Below are 19,901 nucleotides of genomic sequence, written 5' to 3'. Positions count from 1 at the left end.
CTTAAGAAATTGTTGCCTCCCTTTTGTCTGAGGGTCTCAAAGCACAGGTGTGAATTCCAGGGACTGAGAGAGAGGATTCGATGTGCTGTTTGGAGCTAGGTTAACATAGATACTAGTTCCTAATTCTGTTTCCAGGTTCACCAGACTTCCTCATTTCCTTGGAGATGAAGAAAAGGAAAGATGTGTTCATCATAGGGAATGGCCATTGCACTCGAGCCTGCCTGGAGGTAGAGGCAGCCCAGGGAAACAGGGTGTGAGGACATTTATTTACAATGGGAAAGAGCTGCAGTGCTCCCAGTGGAAAGGCTGGCGGGGAAGTCAGCCAAAGCAAGATAAGGGGCTGGAGAAAGGGAGGACCCTCCATCAGGTGACATCATTCAGGGTTCACGACCCCAGGAGCTTTGGCCGTTGAGTCAGACAGGAAGAGGACTGAGGATGACTGCAAAAAGACCAGCAGGGCATTTGCATAGATAGACCCTGTGGAACACTTGAGCTGTGGAGTCAGGCTTGATTTAGTTCTGAGACTTGTTGCCACTGCGATCTTAGATATCTTATCAAAACCACTAAGCCCCAGTTTCCACATCTGTACAGTGGGAATAAGTACTCAGTCCATTAGATTATTTTGATGATATAATGTTCAACTACTTAGCTCATTTCTGGCCAATAATAAGGAGTCATAATTGTTAATATTTATTATAACTATCTTTATGCTTTTGAATGACCCTCTTGGCATAAAGGATTTTAATACCAGCTGACTGAAGGTCCTGGGGGAAGGGCAGGATCCATGTATTCTTATATATGTCTAGCAAATACAAATAATAATAAAAATAATTCTCTCACAAAAATGCCGACACATATCAGTTAAGAACTGCCAGATGGGTGGTGTGCACTGGCAATCCCGGCACCACTGGGGGAGGGAGCAGAAACAAACAGCATCATCACAAGCTTGAGAGTAGCCTCTGCTACATAGCAAGATCGCACTTAAAAAGTCCGCAAGTAAATAAAGCATTCATTTTCCCTAGAAAGAAAGCAAATATTTCTCATCTATCATTATAACTATACTTTGTTTTTGTCAGCAAGATTGGGGCAGTAGGGCAAGGTAAGTGGAGGCACAGAGGACATGAAGTGAGGAGGCACGTGGCCTGGCATGTGACCCCATGAGTCTACCTCTCCTCAGCCTCATCCCAGCTCTGTGGGTGACTCCTCCTTGAGATTATTGATGGAGTCCAGAACAGAGCCACTGTCCACACAGACCCCAGTTACTCCAATCCTTACAGCCAGTGGGAGTGCTAAAGCAGAGCCTCTTGGGACATGGGTGCTCCATGATGAACTGATAGGAACAAACTTTACTTTTCTCTGGCCTATCACCAGGATTTCATATAGATACACATATAACAAATGTTCTTTATGAATGTATATATATGCTATATATATATATATATTAGTTCTTATATGCTACATCTTTTAAGTGCTCTAAATTAATTTACAATTTACACACCATAGCAGAAGATGTAAGAACAAATCAAAAGGTAGGAAAATTATCCAGTCACTTTGTGAACTGTAATTCTTTGGACTCACACTCAGATAATACATTCGGGTGCTAACACTTTTACTTACACAGATTAATGGCTCTGTCAGAGAAAATCTAAGTGGAGCCACGAGTCACACATTTTTACAATTATTTTCACCTGCCAACATGTATAGCTTAGCAAGTCCTTCTTGGCTACAACATAAACACCAAAAAGCTATTGCAACCTCATTCCTTATACCTTGCAGCCTTTATTTAGATTTAAAAAGGACTTTTAGTAGTCTGTACTAGGAATTGTGCATGTGCTTTCTCACATGCTACCTCATTCAATCCTTACAAATCCCCTATGAGATGTTTTTATTACTAAGCTGCTTCTATTTAGTCAAGGTATGTTCTGTTCTGATGCTGTCGGCTTATAGTGTCGTCTACTGCAGTCACAGTTTCTGCATGTACCCACATTGACTGTGTGTCACAAGAAGACAGAACTCACTCCACCATGGGCTGTACATCTGCTATTTTTCCCTGCTCAGCATCCACACATCCCTATTTCCAGAGGAGAGCCCACTCCTGTGTGTGGCTGTCAATCAAGGTGGCTTCCTGTGCTGAGAACAAAGTGAGCACTTTTCCCTGGAGGGACCCTGAGGCAGCATCTCCTACCAGGAGCGCCGGCAAGTCCTCACGTTCTCTACATTTGATTATTCGACTGTTTGGGATTATACAACCCTCCCCCACCATGTCTTTGTAATAAATTATTTCCCTCATCTGCCAAAGTCTGTGCCTATTACTTGCAACCAACTAAAAGACAGATGCACACCATCACTGTACTTACATTGCAACTTGTGTGTGCGGCTTCCCAGGCCAGCCAGTCCATTTTCTCCTGTGGCATATCAGGTTCATTCTCCTGTTCTCGTTATAAACAGCTCCACAATGCTTGTTATTTTTGCACATATCACTTTTTCCATATTTTGGGTTCTTTCCTCTGAAAGATCCCCAGAAGTGAAGTTACTGGGCCAAAGGGCACAGATATTATTATAGCTCTTGAAAGATATTGCCAAGATGCTTTCCAGACAGACTGCCAACCTTTAATAAATTTAGGGACCCTTTAAAAAAAAACCAAACATCTGGTAAACATTGACCATTCATGTAGTTGTGACATTCTGCTGCTACTAACATTTCCTGACTACGTGAAAGAATGGAGCATATGGCTCACACCTTCCACAGGCAACGGAACTTCCTTCTCAGGCATCTGAATTGTCTCCCCAAATGGTGACAGTGTATGGTGGTTTATGTATTAACTTTATAGAAAAGTCACATAAATTACCAATACATAAGTTGATCAAAATATCATATAATATCAGAATAACATTGATGTACTATCTTTTACTAGCCCTTCTAGAATTACAGTCATCTCCACCACAGAGAATGTTCCTGTGGGCTGGACCACAGAGTAAGCAGGTAGGAACCATGTTTCTGTGAGGTTTGATGAAGGACATTCCCAACAAATAGGAGCTGCCGAGACAGTCCTTCTAACAGCACCAGTATGGCCCACCTAAAACTCTGTGCGTGTGCGTGTGTGTGCGTGCGTGTGCGTGTGCGTGCGTGTGTGCGTGTGTATGCATGTGGGTGCTCATGGATGCCATGTGGAGGTCAGAGGACAACTTGCTGGAGTTGCTCCTCTCTTTCCACAATATGAAGACTGAACTCAGGTTGTCAGGCTTGGCGGCAAAACCTTTGCTAACTGAGCCATCTCAAAGGTCCTAGAACTTCTTAAACAAAAGGAAACAGGTCTGTTTTCCTTTTCTCCTTTGAACTATTTCAATGCCAAGGGTATGTCTGACAATGCCTGTATAACCAAACCAGACTCCAGATGAGACAGGATGAGACAGAACACAAGTTATGAATCGAGTGTCCCGCAAGAACAGATCCAAATACACAAGTCCAAATGGGACCCAAGCAGACTGGACATGATGCTGTAAGTTTGCCTGGTACCTGCCGAAGTTGTGACATATCTCCATGACTCCTTTCTCACTCTAGATTGCTAGGGTTGGCACGCCCTTATTGTGATGGACCTCTGCCCAGAGTATCTTGGAAAACAAAAACAAACAAAACAAAACAAACCGAGGGACTACTGTTCTAGGATCAACTACTGTTCTCGCATCAACAAGTGATGTGTACAAAGAAGCTGGTGCTGAGACACAGGCCAGCCAGCCCCTGGCTTCCCCGCCAGCCTGCACACCGCTTCCAGGCGGGAGTCGCATAGTGCACCTTTGAATTGCATTGCAAGCTGCCTTAACCTCTTCTAGGAGGGGCCTGGTTGGACTGAGGTTGAACATTCCCTCCTATTCCTCAGAATAAAAGGTCAGGCTGACTTCCATCACACTTACGTTTCTAGAAAAAGTTTGAAGTCCTCCAGGCACTGGGATCCACACATTCATGGGTCACTTAGGAAGTTCTGAATGTCAAGTGTGGGCAGAGAGAGCCATTGAAAGATTCTAAGCAGGGACACGATACAAAGAGTTGCATTTTAGAAATTTAACTGGCAAAAGAGTAGAAGACAGGTAGAGGGGGGAAGGCCAGCTTGGAAGTGTAGTTAGAATTCAGGTGGGCTGAGGTGGACTTAGGAAGTGAGAGGTAGCTCTACCTGAAAGATCTCAGGGATCACCAAAGAGGAAAAAGAAACAGCCAGCTGCTTTATGATGTGTGTGCTCTTACACACTAGAGAAGCAGTCAGCAGCTCTACACTGTATGTGCTCTTACACACTAGAGAAGCAGCCAGCTGCTCTATGATGTGTGTGCTCTTACACACTAGAGAAGCAGTCAGCTGCTCTACGATGTGTGTGCTCTTACACACTAGAGAAGCAGTCAGTGGCTCTACGTTGTGTGTGCTCTTACACACTATGTTGTTTTTGCTTCTACTTAAGAAGCTACTGACTCAAACACTTTTTGCAAATTTCAAAGTACTGAAAGTTACAGTTCGCTGGGCTGAGAATAACATCCAAAATATCATTAAGTCAAGAAATCCTCATTTGCAGAGAGGGAACTAGGGTTTTACCATTTGTAACAACTTCATGATGCAAAAACAGAGGTCTGCAACCAAAAGAAACCACTTTCCAATTTTAGTATAATTTCCAAATTTTAGTATAATATTCTTAAATTAAAACCATTGCATTTACAAATAACATGGAGACAATAAAAACATTGGAAAATGTCCAAATTTAGAGGGAAGGAATGCTGGACATGGAAAGTGCAGAGGGTTTGGAGGGCACTGAAAAGACCCACAATGCCACAGTGGAGGGCAGAGCTGTCATATACCTATCAAAGCCCACAGAATGTACAAAACCAAGAACAAGCCAGAGATTTACAGTGGTGATGATGTGTCAATCCATGTTCAGTGGCCACAGCACATGGTCCAGTTGGTGGAGGGTGCTGATGATGCTGGAGTCCATGCATGTGTGGGTGTGTGAGTGGTGGCACTCTCTGTTACTATGAACCTATGCTGTCTCATCCCCCAAAGTCCATTCAACTTCTAATGATAATGACAAACAGGACTTATTCTGTATAAAATATACTTGAAACTCTATTAAATGGAAGAACTCTGGGGAAAAATCCCCACCAATGGATGGTCTGCTTCTTAAGGGCCCTGGATAATCTGTAAGTTGCTACCCAGTCATCTAGTCCACAGAGGATACACATTTGCCTCTGTTAGAAGTTTCCACAACTTTCATGATTCTGAATGTTAACAGAACTTGGAAACTCAGTCCCTGAAAACTAAGGGAGCTAAAAACATCTGTCTGTGCAAAATCTGTCCCTCATAGGTCAAACTGGGTGAAAATAAATAGCCAACCTGGCAACCAAACAGAAGGGCCAAGCAACAAACCCTGGAAAGTGAGTCCAGAGAGTGAATGAGCTGCTCCTACGAAGTGAACTTCAGGCGGCATGAAGACCTTGTCCCAGCGTTTCAGAACATTCGATATGCCTCTCGTTATACGTACTCACATTCTACAAGTTTGTCCCTTTAAACACACTGTGAAGAAAAGGGAGCCCGGCACGTGAAGCTTCACATTGATTCCACACTTCCAGGCCCACAGTGTTGAAGGGGCAGAGTTAATAAGTTATCTGTTTGGGGCTAAAAGTGAAAACTGTGAATTTCTCTCCTCTTCCAAGAGTTCCTTGGGATGGATGAGAACGCTTCAAAAGACTTGGCTCCAAGGGAACTTCTAGGCAATGTCTACAGAGCACAGAATACAACGAAGACATGGCCTGAGAAGCTGAAGCATTGCCTACAGGGCACAGAACACAATGGAGTCCCCATCTGAACCTGAAGGGCTGAGTGAACTACCTCTAACAGAGAAGCTTTATTATCTGAAAGGGTAACATAGTTCAAAAAGCTCCAGAATTTTCTTTTATGCAAATCTAGATATTAAGCTTTCATATGACTCCTACAAAAATTCTTTGCTTTCAGTGGTGGTCGAACATTTCGTCTAGATCAGTCTAGATCAGGTACTGTGTTAAAGCTGCTATTCAAATGTCCAACTATCCTGGACCAGCAGAGGTCCAGGAGAGCCAGTCTGGAGACTTTATTTAAAAGAAACCTCCCCAATCAACAACTTAACTTTTTTCACACTAAGGTAGTTGGTAATGTGAACTTGTGCTTTTCTTGGGCTGTGTGGAGATCAGGAAGCAACTGTGGGTGGAGTAGTTATCTGAGAGCGTGCCATTCTTTACAAGAGTTCTTTATATGTAAAGCACACACATTTTTGCTTTTTAGTGGGTGTGAGCATGTGGAATTGACTTGGTTCTCCTCCAAAACTAAAAGACCAAATCCATAGACTACCAAAATGCTGGATCTGTTGATAACTCCTGAGCCTAAATAAAGTAAACACCCATTCCCCTGTGGTCCCATGATGAGAGTCATCCTGCCCTTCATAGGAGGCTACATAGGATACTGTTCTGTGCACTCCTGCTCACTCAGGGCACTGTAATAAGTCACAGAAGCTTGGCATCTCGCCCAACAAAACACAAACTCCCCTGAAGTCCTGAGCTTTCCCATGGCAACATCACAGTCACCAACACAGCAAACAATTGCTCTGATCCCCACTCCCGCTCCCCCTTCCCAGCAGCAAAGGCCATGGCTGCAGCCAGCCTGGAGAACAGTGCTAATTACCATATATGAAAGGAGATAGTCCTGGCGGTCTCCTTGCTCTCAGCACTGAACCCTAAGTAAGATCAAAGCAGGAGAAGCTCGGAGAGTTTTGCTTATACTTTCACTTTGAAAGAAGAGCAAGGGCTGTATGTAAAGTATATTCCTTGAGGATTAATGGGCCTTGCTGCCCTGATTACCAAGTGGCCCTGGCTCAACCACAACCTTCATACAAAACTCCCATTCACATCCAGCCCAGGGGCTCTGCACCGCCTGAGGGGGAGCATGCCATCTTAAAGCTGCAGCTCCCACACATGCCTGAGTCTGCAAAGTTGGAACTGCTTTCAGCCAGCTGTGTTCTCCAACAAGAATGTCAGGTCTGCTCTGGGGCAAGGTGCCTCAGCTGTGGGCTGGGTGGCAGCTCCTGAAAGTGGAGCCTCTTCCTTTATACCCCCTTTTCAGATTTGATTGGCATCCATGAGGTGACAGATTTTTCTCATATAAAGTGTCTGGGCTCCCTCAAACCTCCGACAATGATAATCTCTCACAAAGCAATCTGATTTCTGTCCATTCGTGCACCATGATACCACTGGGTCCAAAGGAACAAATGGACTGTAACTCATAGATAGGTATGGGTGCGAGTTTTCCACATTCCTTGTGATTTTAACTGTTGATTGTTTCTCTCTGGAATTGTGGCAAAACTCTACACACCATCATGGAAGATGTGGGCTTCTTTGCAATTCTAGGCTCAGAATTTACACAGCGCTGTAGAAAAATGTAGGATTGCCCAACATCAGAACTGGACTCAACTTCTTTGAGGACATGTCATTTGAGGACAGTTGAACTCCGGGGAGTTACTGGATATAATAAAGAGTATAGAATACTAATGAAAAGTATGGAAGTAATTATACCAAGATATTTCAGTGATACCTTAAACCAGGAGGAGATAAGAATCCAGTGGTTTACCAAACAATGACGGAATTCTGAAATGTAATTAAAGCCTTTTAAACATATATATGAGCAGTTGGTGTGTCATTCGAGACTCTAGGTGTCTAAATACCAACCAGATCTGTTCTAGTGACAATTTAAATGAATGTGTGCCATATCTTTGCAAGGCTCCAGGAACTTGGACCTGACTAGGGGTTACAAGGGAATGGAGAAAAGACAAACACATAGATACACAGAAACACAGAAGTAGCCAGGGTTGGGTGGACTGGACTGTTTGATAGAGAAACCACAGCCCCTCCCTGGCCCCCCAAAAAAGTTTAGTGTGTTTATTTTATACAGTTGAACAGGAAGTCGAGGTTATTGCACACTGCTGAACAAGGAGGCAGGGGTCATTACATACAGATAGACAAGGAGGCAGGGTCATTACATACAGATAAACAAGGAGGCAGGGTCATTACATACAGATAGACAAGGGGGCAGGGTCATTACATACAGACAGACAAGGGGTTGGGGTTATTACATACAGATAAACAAGGGGGCAGGGTCATTACATACAGATAAACAAGGAGGCAGGGTCATTACATACAGATAAACAAGGAGGCAGGGTCATTACATACAGACAGACAAGGGGGCGGAGTCATTACATACAGATAGACAAGGGGGCGGGGTTATTACATACAGATAAACAAGGAGGTGGGGTTATTTCATACAGATAAATAAGAAGGCAGAGTTATTACATACAGATAAACAAGGAGTCAGGGTTATATAGCTGAACAAGGAGGCAGGGCTAGCTCATCTCAGTAGGTACAGTCCTGTAGGGGAACAGTCTTCAGACCAGAAACAGTGTGGGGGAGAAAGCTATGGTGGATATTTTCTGTACACACTGTCAACATCTGCACATGGACCAGAACAAGGCATTGATATTTCTCTGAGCCTCACCTGGGGAAAGGTTTGCTATTTTTCCATGGATCTGAGGCCAGAGTCCTTGACAGGGCATGAACATGTCAACAGCACAGATTCACTCAGGTTCCCTCTGCTCCTTACAATTATGGTATCATTCTACGTTGTGATATCAACTCTTCAACTTCATACCAGATTATATTGTATTCCCTATTATCCAATCATTTCCCTAAACAATCATTATAATTGTGATAAACAATAGTTGTAATTATACCATGACTTTAACAATGAGAAACTTAGCTTTGGACATAAAATATTAAACTGAAAACAAACAAGAGTTTGGGTTAGAAGTGCTTGATGGTCTCGGAAGACACTTTACAAAATCATTTCTGAGAGAAATGCTGTAGCTAGAGTTTTCCTGCCTGGCCCACAGTCAGGACAAATCTCTGACACCCGCCAGTCCCAGAGCCGCTCAGACCCAACCAAGTAAACACAGAGACTTATATTGGTTACAAACTGTATGGCCGCAGCAGGCTTCTTGCTAACTGTTCTTACAGCTTAAATTAATCCATTTCTATAAATCTATACCTTGCCACGTGGCTCATGGCTTACCGGCATCTTCGTATGCTGTTTGTCATCGTGGCAGCTGGCAGTGTCTCTGACTCAGCCTTCCACTTCCCAGCTTTATTCTCCTCCTTGTCCCGCCTATACTTCCTGCCTGGCCACTGGCCAATCAGTGATTTATTTATTGACCAATCAGCAACACACTTGACATACAGAACATCCCACAGCAAAATGCCTATTCCTTTGACTCAGTGAAAACTCTAAAGAAAGTAGTCTCCGCAGAGGGGAGGCTTGGTATGATGTGATTTTGGCTTATTTTTAAAGCATGTTTGCTTGTGTTTGCTCCACTGTGGTGGTTTGAAAGAAAATGGCCCCCAAGTGAGTGGCACTTTTAGGAGATGTGGCCTTATTGGAATAGGTGTGACCTTGTTGGAGGAAGTATGTGACTGTGAGGTGGGCTTTGAGGTCTCCTATGCTCAAGTTACACCTAGTGAAGCAGTTCATTTCCTGTTGCTTGTAAATCAAGGTGTAGAACACTGAGCTCCTTCTCCAGCACCATGTCTGCCTACATGCTACCATGTCCCACCATGATGAAAATGGACTAAATCTCAGAAACTGTAAGCCACCTTAATTAAATATTTTCCTTTGTAAGAGTTGCCATGATGTCTCTTCACAGCAATAGAAACCCTAAGACATCCACCTCCTTAATAGAATCTAAAATCTTCAAAGTCAGAGACCAAATATTAATGTGCTATCTTACACACACTAGACATCGAGCAAATAATTAGTGGGTGAATGATTCTCATTTGTGCATTTCAGTGAAGCACATATATGCCATATGCTTTTGCTCTGTGTCCTTCTGTCCATCTGTAAAGATGCTGGAATAGAGGCAGGAGAGATGACTCAGAAGTTAAGAGTGCCCACTGCTCTTACAGAAGACCAGTTTGGTTCCCCGCACCCAAGTCAGGCAGCTAACAACCATCTGTAGCTCTAACTCTAGGTAATCTAGTGCCTCCTTTGGCTTCCACAAGTACCTGCACTCTTGGGTGCATTCATAAAGACATAGATATACATATAATTTAAAAATTAAAAAATAATCTTCAAAATATGTGACACCATAAGCAAACAAGATTATTCACTGAATAAAGTCAAATAAAAAATGATTGGCTAAATTCAGCAAAACAGAATGAAAATGTGAAAAAAGAAAAGAACCAAGTGTCCTTAGTGATGTTTCCCAGCAAAGTCTTGAAAGTTCTGGACGAATATTTTTGGGGCTTTGGAGCAAGTAACTCCCATTGAGTAATCCAATTGTGTCTGATGTAATATTGAGATCTGGAAGGCCTCTGGGTTTTAGTACTTGAAAATGCCTTCACACTCAGAGACCAGTGCTCCAAAACAACCCCAGTTTAATCCCATAGATGTTTTCGTAGAAAGTCTCCAGTAAGCACATGCTTTTAGTTTACCATATGTTATTCTGCTCACAGTTTGATTTATTCAGGCTTACCTGTAACCATGGCATTTGCAGCCTGGTTTTGAGACCTTGGGACCTATCATATAAGATGACGATGGTGTAGTGATGATGATGATGTCTGATTACTAGGTACCATCTCTACCTTTTCACAGAATCTTCCCAGCGATGCTGTTGTCAGGCAGGTCTTAGTGTACCATCATTTGTTGGAAAGAGAATTTGAACCTTAGGATAAAATTCTCTCCCCCAGTTGTTCAGTTAATAGTGGATCTTGAATTCTTAAAAAATTGTCTATTTCTATTTTATGCATATAAGTGTTCTGCGTGGATGGATGGATGTGCATCACATGTAGGCATGGTACCCAAGGAGGCCAGAGAGAGCATTGGATCCCTGAAACTGAAGTTAAAAACAGTTGTGAGCCACCATGTGGGTACTGGGAAACTGAACACATTTCCCTAGGCCCTCCTAACTATTATGATATTCTATCTTCCAAATGCATATAGTGCCAGACTCTCTAAGTTTCCAAAATGTATAAGAGGACAAATATGGAGAATACTTACTGTCATGTTTAGAGCCCAGAAGTCACAAAAGTGGCCCGATTTATGCTATGATTATGGTTGAAAGGAAATTCTACTCCAAAAAAATAGCACCCACTCATATTGTCTCAAAAATTAAAGTTCTACTAAGTAATCAGCATTAAAAGTCAGCTGCTTAGAAAAGATAAAAATATGAATACAACCTTTGAGATTAATTTTGCACAAGAAAGTGCCATGGTGACCCCATTTCGTTAACTTTATTACCTTGGGCATGATTAGCGCATGTCAAATCTCACCCAATGTGACCTGAAACTGCCAGAACACATGGAATTCCTAAACCATCATTCAAGCAGCCACAGTACTGAACATAAGTTAGAGATGTTCAGTATTGAAAGAAAAGAGACAATGTAATCCTATTCACCAAGCACATATTCTTGGATAGCTTTTCTAATAAGCAAATTATTAAAGCAAGGAGCACATAAGGCTTTCTTTCCTTGTTCTTAGGTTGGCAATATGATTACCCCTGTGACTTATATCATACTCTCTCTCATATGCTAGAGAAAGTGCTTGGGATGGTCAGGCATGGAGGCTCAAGATGGTAAACCTGACCCTTGGAAGACTGAGACAAAAGGATTATGAGTTCAAGGTCTTTCTGGGCAGCATAGAGAGACATTCTCAGGAGAAAACAAGAAAACCCAACAATTTAACTCTTGCTCTGCCCAAATCAATCTGAACCTAATGGTTGCACCTCTCTGAACCTGTTCCCTTTTGTGGAAAGAAGCTGTCTCTAGGGTACGATTTCCCCACTGTGGTTAGAACGATCAAATGAGCAAACTGTAAGCTGTAATTCGTTATGAAAATTTATGAGACTTAAAAAACATAGCCTTGTAATATCACTTATGTAAATAGAGAGGCACACACTAACTATATAATAGCACAGCAGTAATAAACAAGCCAAAAAGCATGAGCCAATCCAATCACCAACATTTAAAGAATTCTGCTATCTCAAGGCACTAAGTTAAGTATTTTATAGGGGTCATCTCACTCAATTCTCTAATACTCCTTCATGTAACGTCCCATTTATATACAAGGACACTATAGATCAAAGACATTACACAATTTTGGTCGAGAGTTCACACTAAAAAGCAGGTGAACATTCAAATCCTGGACCTGTTGGCTTTTCATCATTCCACTCTGTCTCTCTCACTATGTACATGGTTTAAAAAAATCGTAGAAACCTATTCCAGCCTGCCCCAGACTCACAAGAACAAAAGAAGAAACTGAACTATAGGAAGAAACAAAAAAATCATAATTCACTGTAATTCTATTGTATGAGCCATGAGGTAATGTGATTATCTAAGGTATTAATGTAAAGTTTCCCATGCAACCTAATTGTGACTCACAGATTATCTCTACGCTTGAACATCAATCATTCCCAAACTCCCAAGGTACAACCCGAAGCATCTCCCTGATGGAGCAGGTGTCAAGGGAAGCAGGGGCTGGAGAATACTGCTAGACAACTGAGCGCCTAGCTGGGATTCTCACCGCTGAGCTCATTTCTACCGTCTGCTGACTTTTCCAAATTCCATGCAGAAGGGTTTCACAGTCTTGCATGTAGAATGTTGTTAAGGAAAAGGGTGTGTCAGTGTATACGGGGCTTACTTACAAACCTTGGAACCCAGTGTGCCTAGATTTGGATTTACCGTGAGGTAAAGTGCTTAGGAGAAATTTCTTGTTTAATCACTCAATGAGAATCCAAAAGATTGGGATTTGTGTATGAGAATGAACTCTAAATCAGCATAGGGAACTTGAAACACTGCCAGATTCATTTTCACCACAGATTTGTTTGCAATGTTGAGCCCACAGGACTGACTCTAGAATGTGCTCTATACAAGGTATGTTTTCACAGTCTGTCCCTTTTCAAGCTAAGTGGGATAATTTGAGCAAGAGTTGCAAAGCTCTATGCTAAAATGAAAGACACTATAGGAGACCACTAAATGGGAGGCAGAGTGTAATCTTCAGGTCAACTGCCACATTTAAAAATTATGACAGAACAGACAAAATATGAAACTTACCATTGAAATGTTTTTAAACGTACAAGTCTGTGATATTAAGACCATTCACTGGTTATACAATTGTCGTTACCATTAATCTCTGTCATGTTGTCTTTTTATTTTTTTTATCTGTTGCAAGAATTAGTTCTAAAGACTTTTCTTATTGGAAACTAATTCCAGCTCTCTACTTATTGTACTGTGACCCAGAAATCAACACCATGGCCGTATTGGAATATGAACTAGATTGTGAACTTGTACAATATTGTAACAGCTACATGCAGTTCTCCCTCCTTCAAAAAAAATCTAAAATGTGTACTTCTCCATGTAGGCACAAGTAAGAGAATAATAATTTGTAATTAAGAAACTGAGTACTTAGATAAGTTAGCATTGTGCTAGATATTTTTGTGCACAGTCCCATGCCCATCAAATAATCATTATGTCTGTTTTCTGTGTGAAGGAGCCTAGAGTACAGATGTTCTGTACTGTCATGATCCCTGACTACCAAATTGGAGAGCTGGGGTCATAACCCAAATAGTCAAATTCCAAAGGGCTCTAACATCAGCACCTACCTGAGAAACTGTTAAAAAACGAAGATGCCAGCTCCTCACTCTGGGTCTAGCATAGAGGGGGGCAGTAATTGGTATTCTAGTGAGCTACCCATAACTCCAAAGTTCCAGGAAACACAACTGCATCACCCACTACCGCAATACATTTCCCCTTCACATTCCTTTCCTCATTCATGATGGTGTGGGGGAGGCCTCATTCATCCACATAAGAATCTCCATTGTTTGGTGTGTATATGTGTGTTGCTGTGGGGATATGCTTGCATATGTGTACAGTGTGTGTGGCAGCTGGAGTTGGATTTCAAGTGGTTCTTCATTCTTTACCTTGTTTTTGAGGCAAGGTCTCTCCGGAAATCTGCAGCTTACCAGTTGGTGAGACTGCCCGGCTGGTGAGCCCTTGGGGCTCTGCTGTCTCGGCCTCCTCAGGGCTGGGGTTAGGTGCACACTGCCTGTCCCTCGCTTTTTGCACAGGTGCTGGTGGTTGAACTCAGATCTTCATGGAGGCGCAATGAGCTCTTTCCTAACAGAGCCATCCCCACAGCCCCGGATATTTCTAAGTTTTGTTTGTTGGATCCTCAAGAGAGGACAGGGTGATGATGGGGGTGGGGGGAGCTGAGGATGTGGCTCAAAGGCAGAAAGAAGGCTTGCACAGTGCACATGAGACCCTGGGTCTCCAGCACTACCAACATATTATAATGTCCTTACTTACTCAATGATTAAATAAACAAAAAAAGAAAAGGGAAACATCTCAGGTAAAGTTGCTAAAGCAAGGGGGGGTCTTCTAAGGCCTCCTGAAGCTAGTTCTGCTGTGAGCTTGCTTAAATCTGACCCCAGCTGATGAGATTTAAAGATGGAAAATGTGTATGAGAGAGAGATAGGAGTCAAAGGTGGCCTCGGAGCCTGTGCCCCCAGCTGAGCGCTGCAGCTGTTTCTACATCTGCAGCCTTCTAGGTTGTGCCACTAAGGTCTTTCTGGACAATATGTCCAACTCTGAGTGGTGGTTTGGCAGTATTGTTAAGTCGGCTCAATATCCCCTCTCCTAATAAGAACAAGACAAACTTGTTTTACATTTCCTCATACCACAGATTTTTTTCAGCAGGCCTCACCCACTCCCAGACAATAACAACATCCTTCCTGCGGCTTGGTGACCAGCTCTGTATCTGAGAGGCACAACAGACATTTTACAGAGTGGTTTTACCACCTCCCTCTCTTCACTTCAGCCCTGTCAGGACAACCTGAAACACAGGGAAGCAGGGCCAGGGGTAGATCATTCCAACTCTTCCCCCACCTTCCAAGATGCCTTCGGAGTTCCCGCCTGAGTCAAACACCATTCCATTTTTTGCCTAGAAGACAACTTAGTCTAGTTTTATACCCAGACCAGAATAAACATCTGCTGCAGAAACAGCCTTGTCTTGTTGGACCTATAGATACAGTTGCCATGAGAGCGGCAAGGAGGACCTCTTCCATCTGGGTCCCCTGTGGGCCTGACTAACAGTTGGAGGACTAACAACGAGAGTGGGTGTCACAGCAGCCAGGGAGGAAGTGCATTCTTGGCCCCCAATTTAGTAAATCAGTCAAAGCCGCTGTAAAGGCTGAGGTTACAGTAGGCACCAGGGAGCCTTCTGAGATCCATAGATTGAGGCCTCTAATCAAAGTTCATCTGTCTACGCTGCTTTCTTCAGTTCTGGAGAGTGCACTAATGAAGAGGTTCCGAAGAATACAGGCAGATCTGACCTGCAGCGACACCCATGGTGAGGGTGTGGACAGTCGTATTTATCCAAAGGGTAAGAGAAAAAGAGTAGATGGAGATGGTGTGGGGGAGGACATTTGTCTTTGTTAACCTCAAAGGCTGGGAATGGTACCTCCAAGAAGTCCTTAAGTGATCTAGTATGCTTGCCTATAAAACACATTTCTATTTTACCTAATTAATTTCACACATATTTTCACTCTACCTATCTCTTGGGATTCGATTTCTCATGTGCTTGTTGCATTTATCCTAATGTTATCTCCTTCAAACTTTAATTAGTCTTTATGTCCTGGGATCTGGCTTCCACCGAGATCATAGGCCCTCTCATACACCTTTTAATGTTTTGGTCTTGTTGGCCTCAGAGATTCTGAGGCACTTGGTTTGTCCTCCTGAGGCATCCATTCACCCACTCTCATTGGTCAGCTTGGTGCAGTCTCCTCCTCCCTGGCCTCAATAAGGCTCAGTAGAGAAGACAGTAATCTGGTCTGTCCTCATGGACATTTGACTCTGAGTCCTGTCTGAGTAGGGCTATACGGCTAGTCCTCAGTCCCTGGGCAGAAGGGCAGGCTATGGGAAACTCTTCTCGGATCCATATAACACAACTTCACATTTCATTTCAACTGGAGCAGCAGGTGGATCTCAACCATTAAGGTAGCCAGAAGTAACAGTGAAGTCCAATGTGCAGGTTTCCTATCACAGGACCACGGTCCTGCAGTCCCGCTGCCACTCAGGCCACACATTATCCTTCAACTCTCCAGAAAAGAAAGAATAAAATGAAGAGGTATATGTTCCTTGAGTTACAATTTGGACAAGTGTATATCCTATTGAATAGTCTAGAAAGATGAATTTATTTCAGAAAGCAGAAATGTCTATTCCTGTTGGTCCTTCTGTATTAGAACAAGCCAGGGTGTGTATGCAATCATTCATAAGCAAGCAATATGTTCAAAACTCTGGGTGTACCACAGACATGAAGGTGAGGACCACATGGTGGAGTTTCTGTGCGGAAAGGCACACCACTAAAATGGGGTGGGAGTGGTAAATAGACATAGAAATGAAAGTTGTAGTAAGTGCTATGATTAAAAGGAAAAGAAAAAGGAAGAGGCCAAGAGACAGAAAGGAAACCCTACAGAGGGGATGTCTAGTGCTGGCCTTTCATTTAAGCTGACATATGACAGTATGTGGCAGCTAGACAGGTGGTATGTGTGGTGTGTGGTGTGTGGGAGAAACAACACAGTACAGGGATCTATGCAGTGAAAAGTCCTGACTCACTGGAGAGTTCTATGACCCACATGAGGCTAGCAGCCAGTAGACAGTGAGAAAGGGGGAGTGTGAGGGAAGCAGAGCCAGGTTCAGAGGTGTAGATCTGAAATCCCATCGACCAGGGAGCAGGAGGCAGGAGGATCACAATTCAAGGCCTGTTTAGGATACAAAGCAAGTTCCCAGAAGCTTGAACTACTTAGTGAGAGCCTGTCTCAAATGAAAAAGTGTAACAAAAGGCCTGGGGATGAGACTCAGTGACAGGGCCCTTGCTTAGCATGGTGAGTACTAGGTTCAAATCCCAGCACCCCACCCCCAGCCTCCTAGAGAAGACAGAGCCCAGCACTCACAGACCTTACTGCCTTGGTAAGGAGTCAAGTTTATTCTAAGTGAAACACTAGGAGGTTGTGATGGTTCTCAGCAGAGATGTGATGACCACAGTTCCATGTAAGAAGGCAGCTGGTGCCGATACTCTAGGGATGTACTTGAATAGAGATAGATATGATGGACACAGCCATTAGAACAGAGATGGAGATGATAGACATGGCCACTAGAACAGAGATAGAGATAACAGACACAGCTACTAGAATAGAGATGGAGATGAAGGATATGGCCACTAGAACAGAGATGGAGATGATGGACATGACCACTAGAACAGAGATGGAGATGATGGGCATGGCCACTAGAACAGAGATGGAGATGATGGGCATGACCACTAGAACAGAGATGGAGATGATGGACATGACCACTAGAACAGAGATGGAGATGATGGGCATGGCCACTAGAACAGAGATGGAGATGATGGGCATGACCACTAGAACAGAGATGGAGATGATAGATACAAACACTAGAACAGAGATGGAGATGATGGGCATGACCACTAGAACAGAGATGAAGATGATGGGCATGACCACTAGAACAGAGATGGAGATGATGAACATGGCCACTAGAACAGAGATGAAGATGATGGACATGACCACTAGAACAGAGATGGAGATGATGAACATGGCCACTAGAACAGAGATGGAGATGATGAACATGGCCACTAGAACAGAGATGGAGATGATGGACATAACCACTAGAACAGAGATGGAGATGATGGGTATGGCCAGTGGAGTGGGGAGCTGGGAAGGGATCCTCAAAAGGCCAAGATAGTAACCAAAGACTTCAAGCCACATCTTACAGATGGAACTGAGACAATGGCCCCAAACTTATGGACGGCAGTCAGACTCCTGTCAGGGCCAGGCCCTCCACACCTGGTGGGCAACTAGTAACACTTGAGAGTTAAGTGCTCAGTACCTTGGTATTCTTATCTGCCCAAGCCCTCCGGTTTTACTTGTCCTTCGGCTTCAGGCCTGCATTCCACGGATATTCCTTGGTGCCCTGTCCCTGCATGCATTCTGAAGTGATGCCTGGGAAAGTAGTAAATTGTTCCATTTGGGTCACACACAAGGCTGACTGACGGTGTTTCCACAGAATGGGGCTGCACCTTGTCTAATCTTCCTTCGGTGTCTGGCAAAGCCTGGGGAAATCCCCTAGAAGCACTGTGGCTTCATGACATCTACAGTGCAGTGCGCGCAAAGCTAAGAGACCGAAACTCCTAAAATGACTAAGCCAAAGTGACCCCCAAGTATGAGAGTCCCCCCATAAGCTGTGTCTCCAAATTAGAATGAGGAAGGGATCTGCCATCAGGACCCCAAATTTCTCAGGTGGGACCCAGAATATTAAGCACATTTCTCACCAGTGGCCTCATCAGTAAATTCTGATGAACTAAAGCCATGGGAACTAAAGACATTTTCTTAACTAAAATAATTAAATATTCTGACCTGATTAATTTAGAAAATTGGTAGAGTATAAAATGAAAAGGCAGTTTCCTAGGATTTTTTAAAAAATACATTGTCACATGTTTTACATAATCTCACAGGCAGACAATTTTCCATTCTATACACACATAGGCTTGGATAGGTCAAGAAATATCTGCCCCTTCCAGGCCCTGTAGCCAACTCTAAAGAATCTGTTCCCTCTTGCTGGCCCTCCTTGTATTTTTAGAAAGGCTATCATTTTAAACCAATCCAGAGCCCACTGCTGCCTGGAAATTCATTACATTTGTTCACATCCTTAGATGGCTCAAGGGATTATGTATTTCCGGTGTATACATTTCCTGCCCTGTGGGGGCTGATGAAATGAGGGTGTGTGTGAGGTGCACAGAGCCTCCAACCATCGGGTGTCTTCAAAAGTCACACCACACTCCTGCCTGGAAGCCCCTGGCCTGCTGGGGTTTTATATTCTTTCTGGGGTTGGCAGTTCTCAGAGCCCCTCCATTCTTACTGCCAGTTTCTCCAGTGGTGTCAGGCTGGAGAAGACATGGCGGAGAGCTCAGTTCGGAGATGAGGGCTCCTCTGCCTCAGGAAGGCAATGCTGCCCTGTGGAGAACGATGGACTTTCTAGTTCAGGCGTGAAAAACTGACAAAAGGAGAGACACCCCTGACTGAGCATGTGTATCTTTCTTCTCCGGTCCTTCGCACCCACTCCCACCCCGCTCTGTGTAGATGCAGTTCAATTCTACATGCTTTTTCCTTGTTCTAAACACATCAATGTACTGACTCATTACCAAGACTCATCACTAACACTGCTGTCAGACCTTACCCCCTAGTTTAACTGGAGCCTTATAACAACATCTTTAGTGTGAACTCCTTCAGTGAGACGCCAGCAGGTAGATTTCGAAGTGCTGGTATGCATCTCAGTGCTAAGCTGGTGGTGATTGACGGAAAGACATGGGTTTGTGAATCCCAGACTGAGTTGGTCTTCTGATTTATCACACATACAAAAGGCAGTGATAGTTCTGGCTGATGACATACTGGAGAGGCTGCTTTGGAAGTCAAGCTATATACACCTATTAGCATCTGGGGCACTTGGGTTAAACTAGGGGGTAAGGTCTGACAGCAGTGTTAGTGATGAGTCTTGGTAATGAGTCAGTACATTGATGTGTTTAGAACAAGGAAAAAGCATGTAGAATTGAACTGCATCTACACAGCAGATCCTGAGATAAGTGATTTAGGTCACCTCTGCTTACAACTCCAAGACAGGTGCTGGTGTTGCTATCATTTTAGAAACAGCAGCATGGAGGCTCAGAGGGGTAAACAACACACTCAGAGCAGCACAGTAACAAGGTACAAGACAGTTATGCCTCAAATAC

The 19,901-nt window shown here is 43.5% G+C and overlaps 1 protein-coding gene across 1 annotated transcript in view; it reads right to left on the bottom strand.

The window, feature by feature from the left end:
- The window catches only part of Maml2 (mastermind like transcriptional coactivator 2), a 334,007-nt gene that overhangs the window by 290,765 nt on the left and 23,341 nt on the right, over nt 1-19,901 (bottom strand). The window lies entirely within an intron of this gene.

Source organism: Peromyscus californicus, unplaced genomic scaffold (genome assembly GCF_007827085.1).
Source record: "Peromyscus californicus insignis strain IS unplaced genomic scaffold, ASM782708v3 Scaffold_11__1_contigs__length_118956290, whole genome shotgun sequence".
Taxonomy (NCBI): Eukaryota; Metazoa; Chordata; class Mammalia; order Rodentia; family Cricetidae; genus Peromyscus; species Peromyscus californicus.
This window is presented reverse-complemented; position numbering and strand designations above follow the sequence as displayed.